This window comes from Equus asinus, chromosome 24, assembly GCF_041296235.1.
Source record: "Equus asinus isolate D_3611 breed Donkey chromosome 24, EquAss-T2T_v2, whole genome shotgun sequence".
Lineage (NCBI taxonomy): Eukaryota > Metazoa > Chordata > Mammalia > Perissodactyla > Equidae > Equus > Equus asinus.
In genome coordinates, this window is record NC_091813.1 from 19,312,968 (window position 1) to 19,331,247 (window position 18,280).

At 37.9% G+C, this 18,280-nt stretch overlaps 2 long non-coding RNA genes across 2 annotated transcripts in view; one reads left to right on the forward strand and one right to left on the reverse strand.

Moving 5' to 3' along the window:
* Window positions 1-18,280, forward strand: part of LOC139041825 (uncharacterized) — a 79,250-nt gene that overhangs the window by 46,686 nt on the left and 14,284 nt on the right. The gene's annotated exons all lie outside the window — the stretch shown is intronic.
* Window positions 12,493-18,280, reverse strand: part of LOC123280438 (uncharacterized) — a 32,892-nt gene continuing 27,104 nt past the window's right edge. The window contains exons 3-4 of the long non-coding RNA XR_011497803.1: window positions 15,946-16,066; window positions 12,493-12,632 (exon numbers count right to left, since the gene is read on the reverse strand). This is a non-coding gene — a long non-coding RNA (uncharacterized lncRNA). The remainder of the gene's footprint in view (window positions 12,633-15,945; window positions 16,067-18,280) is intronic.

The window sequence follows — 18,280 nt, forward strand, 5'->3', positions numbered from 1 at the left end:
TATATGAAATTCTAGAAATGGCAAAACTATAGTGTCAGCTAAGAGGTCAACATTTTCCAGGGCGTGGGGAAGAATTAACTGCAAAGTGAGTAACTTTTCATGGTGATGGAAAGTTCTAGAGTATGACTGCCAGGGTGGTTACCCTACTGTGTCCAATTGTCCAAACTCATTGAAGTATACACTTAAACCCGGTGAATTTTATTTATGTAAATTTTACTTCAATAAAACTAACAAAAAATATTTAACAGGAAAAAAAGAGTGGTGAGAAACAGTCCTTTCAGTGACTCTACATCGTCCATAGTAAAGTTTGCTGAGTAAGTCACAGTAGCCACCTGAGTGGGGGTAAGAGAAGAGTTGCCCCAAGGCAGAGGGTGTGGAACAAGGAGGAAATGAGGCGAGTTTCTGAAATGTACATATAGGAGTGGCAAAAGGAATAAACTGGTTTTGGCAATAGAGAAGAGAGTGACTAAGGAACTGTTGAAGGACAGCCATTTTGAACAAAACTCATATTATTTACATAGTCCTTGAGCTGGGCTTGCCTACCTCTCCACCTAACCTGCCTACTGTCTCTCCTGCTCCCTGTTTGTTTTAACTCTTGTTTCTCTATGAGCTCTTTCACAGATTCCTTTGTGGGCTTCTCATAGCTCTATGCTAGGCACCGCCTGTTATTCACTCTCTACTCTTTGCCCTCTCTAGGTCAGTCATCCACTTCCATGCTTTCAATTATTATACCAATGATGGCAAAGCAGGAAAAGCCACAGAGGTTCTTTCTTTTCTCCATACCGTCAGTGTTCTTCTTAGGTGTTGAGACTAGCTGCCTGAATTGGATTTGGGAATGGGGAAAGGAAAAGGAGGCATTTACAGAAGAGAAAGATGGGCAAACATGAGGGAGGGGAACAACATTTGCTGGTATTTCAAATTATTATCCTTCCAGACTTAGTAGGATGCTCTCCTAGCATCCTGTGTTTCTTCTCCGAAGCACATAACACACTTGAAATCCTTTGTTTAATATCTGCCTTCTGGGCTAACCTGTAATCTCTTTGAGAGCCTGTCTTATTCATTTCTGGAATTCCGAAAACCAAGCTGGGTGCTTGGCACTTAGTAATCAACCAGTAAATATTTGTTGCCTAACTAACTACTCCACCTCTCAAACTCTTTGCTTAATCCAAGCTGAGTTTGTGCGCTATATTGTTACATGCCCCTTATGAACATTTATCTTAATGTTTCGTCTGCCTGGATTACCCAAACCTCCTGATTTCTTCCTACCTACCTTCCAACTTTAATCCACCAGGAAAATTCTAACTTTTACTTCCAACCCCAGCTTTGTTAAATTCATTTGTTAAATGAATGATTTCTTTTCCCATCAATCATGTGATATATACAGAGAAACATTATGCCTAGATAATTATTAGGTTTTCGAAGAGAATGAGCCCCAAATTCCTTACATGGAAACTAGTTAAAAACAGAGTGAATCAATTCCTACAAAGGTGGATGTCAAACTTAGAATCCGTGGAGAGAGCTGTTATTGGAACTTCTAACCACGGCTATAATGAGATTTAAATAGATAGTAAAGCAACCCAGTTTTTGTCAAGAAGTTCTCCAAAGGGAAAACTATGAATTCATGCCTACAATTCCTTTAGAATCAGAGGTTAGATACATTAGCTTGGAAATAACTAAACGCAAAGTCACGCAGAGACTGTGCAGAGGAACTTCGCAAATGTCTTCATTCAACCTTGTGTGAGGCGAGTGCCTCAGTTAACTCAATGGGTTATTTTTGTGTGTTATAACTGTATTACCTACTTACTTCCGGAAATTAGAATGAAAATGTGATTACTGGGAAATTTCTAACCACGACAAACAAAAGAATTTTGATGGCATGTGGGACAAATCATGTGCATAGTTTATGAGTGTGTTAGATCTGTAAAACAATGGTTTAGTTGAAATGCAAGGACTTTAAGATAAGTATACAGATGCTTCCACTTCTATAACTTTCACCAACGTGCTAGAGAGAGGGACGTAGTTCAGTGCTGGGTCTGAAGTCAACATATTCAATTCTCCCCAGTGACACCAAGGTGTTAAAGCAGGTGATCTCACTGATTGAATGATTACAGCTTTGATGGTTTATAAAAACATGCACAATATAGAAACCTCATCTCCTACTTCCTTGTCATATATGACACCCTGTTACAAATGCCTGAAAATCAATTTAGGTTGAAAGAAGAAGAAATAAAAAGTATGAGAAAGGCCGTAGATAAATGTCTGTGGATTGTCTATGATTGGTTAGTCTCAGGGTTTGTAGTGGGAGTGGGGCAGGAAGGAACTGGAAGGAGTCTTGAGTACTAGCCTAGTCTCCTGTTCTACTTGAGTCACTTAGGAAAATTCAATTTCGTTTTCATGTAAAATAAGTCCTGCCTACCTGAAGCTCCTTGCATAATATTTATATATATATAAAGAAATACACATAAAAAATGAACAAGAAAATGGTATGATTACAAATTGCAGTAAGTGCAATGAAGGAAATAATAGAAAGCATGTGAAGTGACTTATTTTACGTGTGGGTTTCAGGGAAAGTCTCTCCAGGAGGTGATATTTAAGTTGAAATCCGAAGAATAAGAGGGAGCTAGCTCTAGGGTGTGTTTGTGTGTGTGCATGGATGTTCCAGACAGCAGAGCGACACGTGTAGAGCCCTAAGACGGGGAGAAGCAAGGCAAATGTGAGAAGCTGAAAGAAGGCCGGTGGATGACAGCGGCAAGAGCTGAATTTGAGAGGTAGAGACATGATCATACAGGGCCGTATAAGACAAAGTAATCAGTCTAAATTGTATTCTACTGACACGGGAAACCATTGAAGGATTTCCAGCAGCTAAGTAATATGATCCTCTCCGTATCCTGAAAAGATTAGGGAAGGCAAGAGTGAAAGGAGCCAAGTTAGGTCCGTCCTCTCCCCTTCAGCTGGATGTAATAGTGAAGAGAGTCGGTGCTGCCTCTCAGGGCCTAGCCCTGAGCCCAGAGAAGGCATCCAACACGTGCTTATTAAATGAATGAATGTAGTAGTTACATTGTGTGATATGGTGGACTCTAATATTTTAATAACTTTTTAAAATAGTAACTAAACAAAAGGTGAGTGCATTAAAAGACATGGCATTATGGGACTAACAGCACTGGTTTTATTTTTGCATCTAGAATTGGGTATAAAATGAAAACCACATTCAGCCAGGCAAAGAAGATGAAGAATGGAGGGAAGAGAGATGACGATTTTTCTCCTCTCGCCCATGATCCGATTTCCTCTAACTCATTTCTCTGTGAATGTCTTTGGCTAATTTAAGGAACCTATTCTTGACTACAGGAACCATATGTTGATTCTAAATGTTATGCCCTTAGAAACTGCTTAAGGTTTTGTGTTGGTTTTTTTTTTTTTTTTGGTTACTCATACTTGATCTTTATAAAAAGCCTCATCACAATAATAAATAATCTGAGTAGGAGTACGATCTTTTGAATGTTTGATGGAGATAGTAAAATACTTTACATTTGATTATTCACTGAAGCCATGAAATTTCACTATTAACTGTGTATGTACAGTAGGATCTGGACTTTCACTCCATGATGACACAATTCTGAATAATGCATCATTTGATTCAGCTACTATTTGATTTACGTACGGAGGTCCACAACACTGGAAATATCAGAAATATATTTCTTGCTGTATTTCACATTTCTACTTCGGGTATGTTCACCTAGTCTAAATTATAAAAAGAAAGCCTAAATTGGTTCTTAATGTATTACAACCAAATCATTTATCTATAAATTCTATTTAACTTGCTTTAATAAAAAAAGAGTTTTCATTAGATGAAATGACTCTATGGCCTAAATTATGTACAGATCAAAGATGTGGGCTCTTGGGCTCTCTGTGAATATAAGTTTGAGAATGGCTAAGAGTGGGAATGGGAGCCAACTATGGCATGCTCAGGTGCCATGCTCAGCCTCCAGAGATCCCTACTCCTTCAAACAAATATGCACTGATTCTCAAGAAGCTAACCAGTCATTTTTAGAATGAAGCATCTTGGGCACAATTCTGTGAGAATCACCATCCATCTGCTGTGGCCTCTACTTATAAAGGTGGACCCTATAAAGCAAAATTCTCCAAGAAATTAGAGATATGAAAAAGATTGTGTTTAAGAGTAACTTACAATTATTTAGGAGTTTTACATTTTTTAATCTAACAGCATTATTGCCTGTGGTAATTGTAATCCAAGATTGGTGTATAGCTTTTTCATGATCATAATAATATTGATAATTTACAACATGTTTTGAATAATTACTATGTGCAAGATCTGAGCTGAACACTTCCTTTGTATCATCTCATTTACTCCTCACAGAAACCCTTTGAGCCAGACATTGCCATCCCCATTTTACCAATGAGGAAATGAAGGTTTTGTACTCTTCACGACAATCTCTTAATACCTTTTACAAATGTAGTGCTTCCTTAGAGAGGAGATTGGTTGGCCTATACTTCTCGCCCTACTCCATCTTTATACTCACTTCAAACTTTACCTCTGAACAATTTGAGATTGTGTGCTAGGGTCTGTGTTAGATTAGTAAAGAGATATTTCTATTTTTCTTGACAGTTGAAGAAATTGAGGCTCAGAGTAAATGTACAACTTGCCTGAGGTGAAAATCATAATTTTGGAGTCAAAGCCAGTTTTAACGTGTGATTCCACCATTCACTAGCATTGCTACCTTTGCTAAACTTTAAAACCTCTCTGAACTTCTGTTTTCACTTAAATCATGCTGATAGTAACGCCTAAATAATAGGATCCCAATTATCAAGATCCTATTGTGAAGATTAAAACAGGAGCCCATGTCAGTGCCTGCTACGGAGAAGTTACCCAATGGAGGTAGCTATCATTGTGACTTCAATTTGCCAGCCTCACAGGAGAAGAGCTGGTGCCCACTTCTCTCCAGGCACTCAGAGACCCTGCCTGGGATGTGCTTTCCTTGTTATCTAAGGAGGGGATGTTTCATGAAGCATATCTCCACCATGGGAGAATTCTTGGCCCCAGTTTCCTCCTGGAAACAAATCTGAAATTTAATTTTGCCAAGGTGACAGTAACTGTAAGATATGACCATTTCGTGTAGATTTATATGTTCTTTTTTTAATGCACCATAACGTCTTGTAAGATAAACAAAACAGCAAAACGTTGACTTGAATACTTTATATTTGTTCCTACTTAGTAAGAGATGAATAAATCAGTGAGATAGAGCATACAGAATGATTGACAAGTGTTTGGTTACTGTCTTCCAGGGCAAAAAAGTATATATATATATATATTCCTCTTGTAGGATGGAATTTGAAAGAACATATAGGGAAAAAAGGCTTCTATGAATTTTAAAGAATTCCTCAGTGTTAAAAAAAATTCTCAGTTGCACGTTTTTACCTTTGAATTTTGAAATGTTAAGACTTTTGCTCTTTTTCTTGGAGAGAAAGAAAATATTTGTAAGACTTGAAATGTCAGAAGCCATTCTTCGTGCCTTCAAGGCCTGGGATCAAAACCCCCAGAATGGGGAGATTAAGAATAAACAAAAGTAGAAGCAGAGCGCAGAGTCCAACAGGCTTCTGAGCAGGCATCTCGCTTTGAACGCCCCTCCGGCACTGTCATCCCACTCACCACTCTGCCCTCCTGATTCTCTCTCGTGCTGTGTTGTATGCTCGCCACCGTGCTTACATACACGCCTCCCGTTTGCTCTTGTTCTTTTCCATAACTCTGTGAGTGCTCAATTTGCCCCTGACCCTTGGCTTCAGCTTCTGGATCCGCTCTGCACCCGTGTGCATCCAGGCTCACCCTGACTCCTTTTGGTTTCTGACTCTTATTTCAGGGCAAACTTTTGTTGAATGTTCGCATGCTTAGCTCCCCTCCTGATGGCTTCCTGCTCCTCCCAGCACCCCACCGTCTGAGAGTGCAGTCCAGGAGATGTATACATACGCATATGTATCTCAAGCTTAATGATCAACAGTCTCCATTTTGTGGATTGGTAGTGAGCTTAATATAGGAAAGAATCCTAGTTTTTAAAAAGCATTTTCTAACAAAAGCAAGGTCCACATTGGCTAAATTCTGTGTGGTATGACTTATGATGAATGAATGAATAAAACATTTATTTGGCCAGAATCTCCTTGTCTATTTGCGTATATTTTAGAACAAAAGAGAGATTCAGAAGATAGTAATTGTTGTCCTACAATTCAAGTACAATGGTAGAACGTAAGAATCAAGTGAATAAACATTATAGAAATGCCCAAAATGAATGGTTGAAATGATATGCTAATACTTTAGTTTTATTCATAATCCAAACCTTATACTCTATTTCAAATTTAAATTTAAAGGACTCTGACTAATAATTTTCCTCAGAATATTTAAAAATACTTTTCTTAAACATTCGGATAGCTTTATTATTATTAATTAGTCAACTCTTTTCCAGCATTAATATTATATATTGGAGGGGATATGTTTATTTATAACATCTATCCTTCGTACGGAAATAAAATTCACTCCCTATTACTGATGTTATAAGCATTATCACCAATCACGGGAGACATGCCAGAGCACCCTGGCCTTTATTATAAAGCATTGTATCATAAATATTGAGACATATATTAACTCCTTGAAATGCATAGTTTGTTCAGTATGTATTTTGTGTCGTGCTATGTTTATTTAATGTTGCATAAATAATACATTATTATACTATTAGTAATTCTTTACCTCATACTACTTCTGCGACCAACTAAATTTTTAAAATAAAAGTTATTTATTGTGTTCTCTTTTAAAAAAGATAAAACAGAACCCTAACATAAATAGTATTGCAAAAATTGCAGCATAGACCCTCCGCTATCAGTTTTCAGAAATTTTACTATTCACTGATTTATTCAGCCATTTATTCACTAAGCAATTACTGAAAGCCTTCCATATGCCAGGCACTACTACGCAAGCTGTTAAGTATATGAATAAATAAAACATGATTATTCTCTCAATGATCTCACAATTTAGATGAAAGGTCAAGAAATCATGCAAATAATTATAACATATTATGACAGGTTAAAATAGAGTTATTTATAGATTGCAGATATGAAAGCCTTCTTTCTGTCTACTGGACTTATGGAAAGCTGCAGAAAGAAGATAAAATTTGGGTTGGCTTTGAAGAACGAGCAGGGATGCTGCTGAGGCAAGGGATGTAGAAAGCACGTTCCAGGAAGGAACATCCATATTCGTGGAAGCTGGACTCGCATAAGGAGAGACAAGGAGGCAGGTGACTGCATGAGGCGTGTGGGTAACACCAAGCAGTACAGTGTGGCTGGAATGCGGGGAACATATCAGAGAAAGCATAGAGATGAAATGGTGGGTGGGCACTTTTCAAGACAGTCTAGACTTGACACTATTTGCGATAGAAGGAAAAGATTCAGCAAACTGAGAGAGATGGATGATACAAAGGTGAAAGAAACAATTCTACATGGCTCCCAAATCTGTTTCATATTTTTCCTTCCCATGCGCAAAGAAAACTTTATTTCTGGCTCCCTTGATGTTAGGCAAGGTCATAGGAACAGTTCAAGACGATAAATTGTGAGCAAAATTTACTGTGTTACTTCTGGGTTGAGGCACTGAAACGCCCCTGTATTATATTCCAGTGTTTCTCTTTCCCTATTATGAGAACTAAGGGGGACTCATGCCGATGTGGCAAACAACAAGATCATAGCTGCTTGGGGGCTCACCTGGGGGTGTAGTGGTTGAGTTTGTGTGCTCTGCTTTGGTGGCCTGGGGTTCTCCAGTTTGCATCCCAGCCACAAACCTATACACCGCTCATCAAGCCATGCTGTGGCGGCATTCCACATGCAGGATAGAGGTGGATTGTCATGAATGTTGGCTTAGGGACAATCTTCCTCAAGCGGAAAAAAAGAAGAGGAAGATTCGCAATAGATGTTAGCTCAGGGCTGATCTTTCTTACACACACACACACACACAAAACATCATAGCTGCTTGAATTCATGGCTCACCACATCAAAGACAATTGCCCTGGAGAACTGCCAAAGCTACAATGGATTTGATAGAAGGAATACATTAAAAACTTTTTTTTATTAAGCCATTCAATTTAGGGGTTTTTGTTACTGCAGCATAGTATAGCTGATCCTGACCCAAACACAAATTTGAAAGTCAATATTTAAAGGGCATTCAATTCAAAAGAGGCAGAAGAAGATAGATTCAAGGTCATAAGTTAAGAGGGCTGGAGAGAAAAGGGGCAACTTATTCTTCTGAAACATATAGCAAAGTTTAGGGAGGGACAAAAATATAGGAAAATTTGGAGGCTGAAAAGGAAAAGTTGAAGGACTTTATTCATGATGGATCCTACATTCCCGTGATATTAGAAAATAAGTCTTCTGCTGAGAGGGTGAGTGGCAAGATGGAGGGAAATAAAATGATTGAGCAGTTGCTGAGGGTATAGTTACTACACGGAATGGGAAGGGGAGCCAGGTAGATAGAAGGGGCAGGACTGCGGAGCAGTGGTCAGTGCCTGGCTGGGTGGGTATCTCATGCCTTTATAGTAGAGTCAGTGAACACGAGCCTGTCATTTTCTACAGTAGTGACTGCTGGCCTGAAAGAAGGAACAACAACAACAACAATAATCCAGACCATTACGCCTACAGCAGGGCTTGGAAAACAGCTTATGGTGTGAAGAGGAGATCTCTAAATAATTAAGGAGGCTTAGGAAAGTACAGTTGAAGTGACTGACTGTAGTATTCAATCCAAGTTGGAAGAAAGTGAAGCTAGAAGGAGGCTGATAGAGCAAAAGACTATATGAAACTGGATGTTTTAATGGGGTTAAAGGGAAAGTTTAGCAGGACTATTGGTGTCGAAATGGGAAAAAGATAGGAGGTTATGCTTATGGAGATGGCAGTATAATGTAGTGGTTAAGAGAGGGTTGTCTGGGTTTCAGTAGCAGCTCTGCTCCTTACCAGCCACATGGCATTAGGCAAGTTACTCACATTTTTTTCTGTGCCTCAGTCTCCTCACAGGATGCTTTGAGCTACATTGAAGGATTTTTGTGATGACTGAATGAGTTGATATACATAAAGCTCTTAGGACAGTGCCTTGCATGAAGTGTTCTATGGGTGTAAGTTGTTACAATGGCAGAATTTATGTGGCCGTGGAGACGGTTGTTGAGGTGTGAGGAGATGAGCACTGCAGATGGAAAAGAGGCTGAGAAACTGGAAGATGGGGGATTTGGTGAATCATCAACATGAGTGCTGGGCATTCGCAAGATGTGAGGAGAAACAGCAACAAAAAAGATCATGAGCCAGCATGATCTCCTCAGTTGATGTGGTGGGATCATAAGTAATGACCACGAGGATGGGAGAGGAGAGTGGCCTAACTGTGGAATGAGCTTCAGAATTGGTAATTTAGTAGTCTAGAAAGCTTGTCTACCCCCACACCTTGTCGTTGAGACACAGAGGGCATGAGAAAATGAACACCTTCCCCTTTCAAGAGTTTTCAGAAAATTTTATCAAGAAAAAGCCACGTTTTTCTCAATGCAAAGAGGAGGAGAAAAGTGGAAGTTGCAATTAAGCAAAATCTTGGACACATATGAAGGAAGAGTCCCAAAGTCACTTTGGACAAGATTTCTTTATTTTTTTAAAAAGCAGAACCAGTAAGAGCAGGATGGGAGAAAGAAAAGGTAAGGGGCTTTGTAAAGGGGAATGGGAGAAGACACACCTTGAGCCGTTATCATGATGTAAGAGGAGTGGAGTGGAGATACCTTTCGTTTTCAGTTACCTCAGCTTGACATAGCCATTTTCTAGTCTACATTGACCATTCATAGTATTTTTAGAGTGATATTTTCTTATGTGTAATCAAGAGCTGACTGTGGGGCTCTTTTATTATGTATACAAAACGTAAGTGAATTTAAAATTATTGAGGAAAAATAATTCCAATGTTATTTAAACTATTCCAAGTCATAGAAGATGATGTCGAGCTTGTTAATACATTCTATGAAGTTGGCATAATGTTAATAGTAAAGCTAGATAATAATAATAGAAAAAAGAAAGTAATAGTCCACTTTCACTTAAGAATATAGATGCAAAATTATTAATAAAAAATTAGCAAAGTACAGCAGTCTTTCAGTAGTGACCTAGTATAGTTCATTGCCAAGATGCAAAGATGGTTTCATATCAGGATCTCTTTCTATAACGTAATTTATTACACCAGCATATTAATGGATTGAAACTATATTAATAGATGCTGAAAAGGCATATGGTTAAATTCAGCACATTTCTTCTAAAACTTCAATTCAAATAGGAATAAAAGGAAACTATCTAAACACGATAAATACTACTTATGCAAAACCAACAGCAAACATTCTAGAACTTAACCCAAGAGATTCTATTTTAAAACTGTTATAAGGGCATTTGGTAACATGCCTATATACACAATATCTATTTTGAAAGCAACAGTGTGGCTCTATACAAGAAATAATCAGATAGAATTAGAGATGGAAAAATAATCCACATACAATAATAGAAAAAACTTTAAAATATTTTGAAATAAATTTAATAAGAAATGTACAAAGCCTACAGAAAGAGAACCATAAAATTTTATTGAAGGAGCTGAACAAATGGAAAAACATACCCAGTTACTGCAAGGGAAGACTGAATTTTACAAATTTGTCAATTCTGCTTATATTGTTATATACATTTAATGAAATTCCAATTAAAATCTCAACGGTCTTAGAAAGTAGAATTATCTTATATTTTATACGGAAGAATAAATGTCTAAGAGAAGCTAAGAAATGTATGAACATGAAAAATAATGACGAGGTCCTTGCCAGATATTAAAATGTTATAAATTTAGCTTAATCAAAGTTGTTAGCTATTAACGTGGGGATAAACTAATTGATTAATAGACCAAAACAAAAATTACAGAATGCATGGGAACTCAATATAGGATAAAGGTGGTATTTCACTTCAAAGGGGGAGAGAATGGTTTAGTAAAGGAGCATATTTTATATTTTCATATTAGTAAATAGTAATTAGCTATTCATCTGAAAAAAGTTAAAGTTGGACCACTACCTCATATGATATATAGAAGCATTGCGTCCATCTTAAAGTTAAAAAATAAAATAATAAAATTTTTAAAAGATAGAATTTAGGAGATCGTATGTTTAACCTATATGTTGGGGACACCTTTTAAAGCAAGTTAGCAACCCAGAAATTATTAAGAAAATACATGATTGACCCTTTACAAATACAAAGTCTTTCTTAGGGCAAAAAATACCTGTGTTAGTTAGGATGCATTCAGCTTCAGGTACCAAGGAGTGCAACTCATACAGGCTTAAACAATAAGGGAATTAATGGGCTCACATGCCTGGAAGGCCAGGGGCAGGGTGGCCTTCAACAATGGCTTAACCAAGTGTCTTTATCCAAATCACTTCTCTGTGTTTCTCTCATCTTTGCCCAGTTTTTTGAATTGGCTTCCTCCTGAGGCTGGTATCAGGATGGCTGCAGCAGCTGTTCTGGAAATGGCATTTACACTTGACAATGGCCAGGAGAAAAAGCTGATTTCTCTCAGTGACTTATTCTTAGGAGTGAGGAGAAAACCTTTCCACAACTTTCTTCTCCCATCTCATTGACCCCAACTGGCTGCATCTCTGAGTCTCTGCGGCTAAGGAAACTAATGGATGCGCTCAGGCCTAGGTGTGTAGGCACAGAAGGATTGTCACAAAATTTGGTTTTCTCAGTGTGGGGGATTTTGTGTAATTTTTACTTTCTTTAATATCAGATTGAACTTTTAGAAGCAAACATTTGTTATTACTATAATGAGAAAAAAATGATAAAGGTTTTTTTTTGTGGAAAAAAGTTATTTCATAATAACATGGCTGGAGAGAGTATGAATTTATATATATTTTCTCTTTATCATTTCATTTCTGTCTTTGTCCTGGAAGGGAGTCTCTTTATTTTTTTTTAATGTAATCTTCCTTTAAAAATGGTCCCCAAAATATTATGCATGTATGAGAAAAAATTTTCCTCCAACAATTTGCAATAAGTTTAATTATGTTTGTTAAACATTAGCAGTTCAATTAGCATTTATTCCTCATCGAATTTCTCTACTTAGTTGGAACAATGGTATGGTTGACAGGCCTGAATTATATTTCACCCTCAATGATTACACTTGTTTTATGCCCTTGAAACAATGATAAGTTATGCTACTCACATCTGAGAAGAGGAAACACGCCAGTTCCTTTTGATCTCATCAAAAGTCCAAGAGTGACTATGAACATATTCCTGCAGAAGTCTGAGCATCTTAGCAGTGGGTGCGGGGGAGAAGTGTAGGGTGTCCCCACACTCGCAGAATTTGGTCATCTCATCTCACCAGTTGTTCTTACTGGGACTCTCATACCCCAGGAAATGCCACCGGTGCTACCACACATGATGGGCTATTTTTAGCCCTGAGCCCGCCTGGGGAAACTGGAGAACTTGAACACTCACTACGACGACGAGGAAGTTGAAGAGAGCAAAGGCTTACGAGAGAAAGATGAGATGCCTTTTCTTTTTTTCCTCCTGTGATTTTGTTTGGCAGCCAGTCATCCAGTTAGCAAGGTCTAGGAGATAACAGAGAGAAAGTGCTGAGTAGTGAGAGAAGGCTGGGAGAAGGGAAGATAGCTGGTAGTGGGAAGAAGCGTGGAACATTTTACGTGGAGAGGAGGAAAAGCTATGGAATTGAGTTACTTAAACATAGAGGGAAGGTTAAGGGCAGACAGGCTGTTTCTGGAGAAGTCAGTAAAGACCTGAAGTGAAAATCTTTAGAAGTTTTGAAAGAGTGACTGAAAAAATTATATATGACTTATGATAGCTTTCCAGCCATGTGAATTTAGGCAAACTACTTAAACTCCTCTGAACCTCAGGTTTTTAATTTATAAAATGTGAGTATTTAAAACCTACCTCACGGGATTATGAGGCTTAAATGGGCCAAATGTATGTAAAACACTCAGCATGGTGCCTAGAACATAGGAAGCACCTATAAAGAGCGGCTATTATTACTATTTTGTTTTAATTTCCATGTTCTGAATAACATTGCTCTAGTGTTCATAAAGACGCAAAAAATAATAAACTATATGGCAAGGGGGACATTCTTGTTTCTCATACACACACACACACACACACACACACAGGAAAACAAATTACAGATTCGTTCTTGGTAGCATAATCGATCCATCAGGAGGCAATGCTCCAAAGAGTTATTACACTATGCTATTTGGACACGATCCGCCTTTGTTTTGTAGTTGTTCAGAAAAGAGGGAAGAACTTCTGAACTATGATGAACACGGGTTAAGTGTAGTGTGAGTCTGAGGGCAAACCAAAGTAAATCCAAGTATCACCTTTAGATGCTCCGTGCTGAGCAAAAGTAATAGATCCCGGGGCAAAATTAAAGAAAAGATTGAAATGCATCAATATTAACACAATCAAAGAACAAGAAAATGCCATGTAGGGCACAGGGCCTCAAGTTCATATTTAGCAAAGATCATTAGTTAAACTTTAAATGAAGAAAATATAAAATTAATATTAGAAATATAAAGTAAAATAACTCACAGAAGATATTCCTGCACTGGCCAAGACTTTAGACTATATGACTTCTCAGATCTTTCCAACTCTCAGGGGAAAGTAACATCACTCCTTTGCACTAAAAAAAGCAACCAATGTTTTCTCTTTTGATCTCACCTTTTCTTCAATTTAATTTTCTTCAGTTTTCCAGTGAAAAGCAATTGACACTAAAAGTCTTGGCATACATATTTCATAATCTGCATAACAAACAACCAGCTCTACTCTTCAAGATGACTTCAGTTATTTTGGTTTTTAGAGAATTTTATAAAATTTTATAATTTGCACTTAAAAATTGTCAGCAACTTTCATTTACACTTCTTATTTTTAATTCTACAAATGTTCCCAATGTATATACATAAAATCCTTCTCAATGCAATCTAGAAAGAAGTAAATGTGCAAAACTTTTTGTCTCCTTTTTCTTTTCCCTTTCCTTGCAAAAATATCCCCATTGACTGTATCCAAAATCTAAGCCTAACAGAAATAAGCTACCATTCTTTTCCCAGGTGACTTGTTTGAGGGAAGACTCTAAGCAACTGGAAATTCTTCCTCCATAGGTTTCTGGAACTAGGAGATAGAATGATGGAAAAAAATGTAATCGCAGACAGAAGGAGTCTAAAGGTGGCTGCTGCACGACAAGCTTCCCAGGAAGTAGACTCTGAGACAGAGATGTGTGTGCAGAAAGTTTAGTGGGGACTGATCCTGGGGACGACACTGATGGGGGAAAGGAGGGGGGCAGGCTGCAACCAAGAAAATGGGCTGTAATGTAGTCCCAACAAGACTTGAGCCAACTCCTCAGATTAGGTTAGCAGAAAGGGTTGGCCTTTATACTGGATATGAGATGCCTAAGGGAACGGGCTGAAACCCAGGCAAGGAGGCTTTACAGCTGAGAGCAATTCCCAGGGGAAACTGAAAGCTGGTTCCTGTCAGCAGGCAAAATTCCTAGCTCCTGGGAGAATAAGACCTTTAGTCATAGAGGGAGAATCTAGGCAGCGCAGCACAGGACCCAAAAGTCATGGAGAACAGACGTCACCCTTGGGTCAGGTGCTCCCTATGAATGTGAGGGGGACTGACAGTTGAGATGACATTTGTTTGGCCCCCTCCCCCACATACACATTCCTATACCCCATACTTTTCTGCCATTCCATCTGCCATTATCTTGGCAGAAAGATGAAACAGCAGGATATGGAGAACAAAGGGATCAATTCTTCACTTTTGAGTTTCAAAAACTTTGGCCTTGGCAAAGACAAAATATTTGGAAGAAAGCAGGAAGTGTAAGAAGAGAAGGTTTCTCAACCTCTCCCTGACTAGATAAAGATTCCCCGGGCTTTGGTGAGGAGAAAAGCAGAAGGGAAAGTAAAAACACCGTGGAAGAGTGTGGATTCCCGGGGAGAACTTGGGGAGCTGAGAGCACAGGAGTGAAGAAGACAAGACATTGTCCATGCCCTCAGGGAGTTCACAGACTAGCATTCAACAAATAAATGCAATAAAGCGAACTATTATGATAGAACATACAGGAAGGGGACCTAACCTGGCTTACAAGTCTAGGAGTGACCTGCTGAACAAGAGATATTTAATTGGGAACCTACAGCACAAATAGGTATTGTCTAAATGGAGAGTAGAGAGAAAAACTGTTTCAGGGAAAAGGAAGACGTGGAAAAGCGTGGAGGAGGAGGATGTGGCATATTTTAGAAGTCAAGAGAAGTCCAAGATGATTGCTGGAACGCAGAAAGAAGAGGAATGGTAGGAAAGGTGGGTAAATCCATTGAGAGCATAGTGTTGTAATCATAAGGGAAGGGATGATTACAGAACTCAGGAGGAACCCTGGGAATCTAGGAAATCAGACGGATTGGAGAGATCTTTAGGAGGCAGCATTGATGAGACTTTGTGATCAATTGCTGTGGGAATGAGAAAGCGCTTGTGGCAAGAGTGAAAGATCTAGTAGGATTGTGGGGAAGTATCAAGGACCCAGTTTAGTATGATGACCAAGAACTTTATAGTAGCACAAATTATCTGGGAATATAACATATCTAATATCCATGTATTCATACGTGCCTAAGAATCAGCTTATTTCAGAAGACCTCTCTGCCTTGGTCTTCCATTCCTATGGAGTTATTTTATGTTTCTTCATAGACCTAGAGAGAAAAAACTACCTCTATGAGTTTGCTTAGGGACCCAGCCTCCTGCAGCAACTTCCTAGAGGAAGGGATTTGCTGGAGGGAGATGGAAATAGGACAGAGGGAAGGGAAAGTTTTGGGTCCTAAGGAAACTTTCTGGCCTTCCAGGTTCCCCCCTTTTCTCCTCTACTCTTCTTACTGAGTAAGTCATGAAGGGAAGCAGAGGCCTGTAGCAGTCGGAGCTTGGCAGGAGTTGACCTCTCTCTTCAATTCTCCACTGGAAATACTTGAAGTCTTAGATCACCGAGATATGCAGAATTCTATTAGAAGAATAAAATATTGCAGTTAGCTTGCTCAGTCATTTGCGAGGTGTACGACTTCAGGTAAGTTCTCTCTCTAGCCTTGTATGTATAATTAAACTAACATGTGATTGATGAGTAGAGATGAATTTATTAGGAAGCCTATGAAGCTTACTTCAAGGCCCCTCATCTGCCCAGGTCCCTTTCCAACACCCTGTGAGCGGCCATGGGAATTTTGCATTGTTTTCTTAAAGATCTACCCACCCCCAAATTGTATAAACTTGAAGCCCCACCAAACCTAGCTCTGCCTGTACTGATAGGGTTTTGTGAGAAAGAAAGAAATAGTGCGTGTAAGGCACTTACACACTGGCAGCTATTGCTGTCACCATTATCATTATTAATACTACCAAATTATTTATCTATAGAAAAGATAGTAAAAAGCTTAATCAAAATTTAAAAATCAAACTTCAAAAGCTCTTCAAACAAATGAAAATAGACATTTTTCCAGTTTTTATAAGGTTTTGTTTTGTAACAGTAACAGTATTTTTCAAATAACTTCAAATTCATTTTTTAATTATAAAAAATAGTGTGCTTGTTATAAAAAGCCAAACAATATGGTTAAAAATAAAATTCTTGAGTTAAAAATAAGAATCTTTCTTTTTCTCCACTCCCTCACCATTGCCCCTCCATCCCCAAAAACACTCTCCTCCCAGGGTAACTATGAATTACTAGTTTGGTGTATATTTTTCCAAATCTTAAAATGTACTTTACATTTAAAAGTAAAGATTTCAATTTTGCAAATAATAGAAGAGAAATTTTTTGTTTTTCTGGAGTCTTCCTTTAGTTGAAAATTGGCACAGAATAGCAACACCAAACAGATAACTAAATGGACCACACACACATTCTAGTAGTTTCCACAATCACAAAGCCCAGAATTTGAGGACTGTCTTCTTAAGGATTTTGCCAATTCATGAGAGAGAACATTTCGGTAAGTGTTTTCAGAGAGCGTTTGTTGAATGTCAACTCGTGCATCACCTCATTGTCAACCCTCGCTGGAGACCAGGGCTTTGGGTTCTACGCAGGTCAGGGAGTGAGAGGCAATGGAAAGCAGCCTCAGATGAGGGGAGGGAGCAGGTACCAGCCTCACGTCTCCCTTACCTTTCTTATAAATGTTATATACATAGCTCCCATATTGAGGAAGAAGTAGAAACTAGTTGCCTTTGTGTGCGTATTTTTTTAATTCAGGAGTATGCCAAGCAGAGAGGGAGGCTGCCATATTAACTGTTGGAAAATTGCTTGGAATATGTGTACATGTATTATGCAAAATGTGTATTATGGGCAAATTCTTGGTAAATGTTTGCTACCATTATAAATACTGCCTTAGAATTATTTCCAGTGCTTGATGTAACATTCTCTCTGCGAAATATACATCCACCCAAGAAAGAGTTAAATAGATTACACCTTTTAAAACCTCACAATCAAAAAGACAGATGGGCAAAGTCTCCAAATATTATTTCTTGAAGACCTTTGTGTCATACTCTTCCAAAAAATTATCTTTGAGAGAAAACGTAGATGATTGTTTTAAGGACTTTTCATAAAAACTTTTTTAAATGAACACTTTTTATGAACCTTCTAATTTAATTTATTAAGTGAAATTTAAAATTAGAGAACAGCTATACTTCATAGTAAAATCATTAACATAGGATTTACACAGAATTTTGCATATATCTATGTATTCATAAAATGTAATATTTTTTAGCTTAGTATTAATAAATGTGAATACATTAAGCTACAATTACATATTATTTTCTCTAATTTATGAATTTGATTTGTTTTATTGTTTTACTATTACCTACATATATAAACCAGTTTAATTTAAATATTAAATTGTAAGGGAAATATACATTTGGTTAGTTAACAAAGAACCTAAATTTAAAAATGTATAGTATAGAGAAAAACCTGTAATATTGCATAATATGTTTTTAGAAAAGAGTTACGACAACTTTAAATATGCAAGGGAAGCTTTCAGTTGATAATTAAAATTCCAGACCATCTTAAGATACAGATTCCCACGGTAAAATCGTGGCTGGCCTGTTTTCCCTTTGTACACATTGGAGCTCAAAGTCTATTTTCTCTTGTGCAGTTACACACTTAGTAGGTCGCACATGCACAACCTTTTCCACAGTTACTTCTTTTTCTGCTAGTTTGGTTTGCACCCACCACCATGGTTGAAGT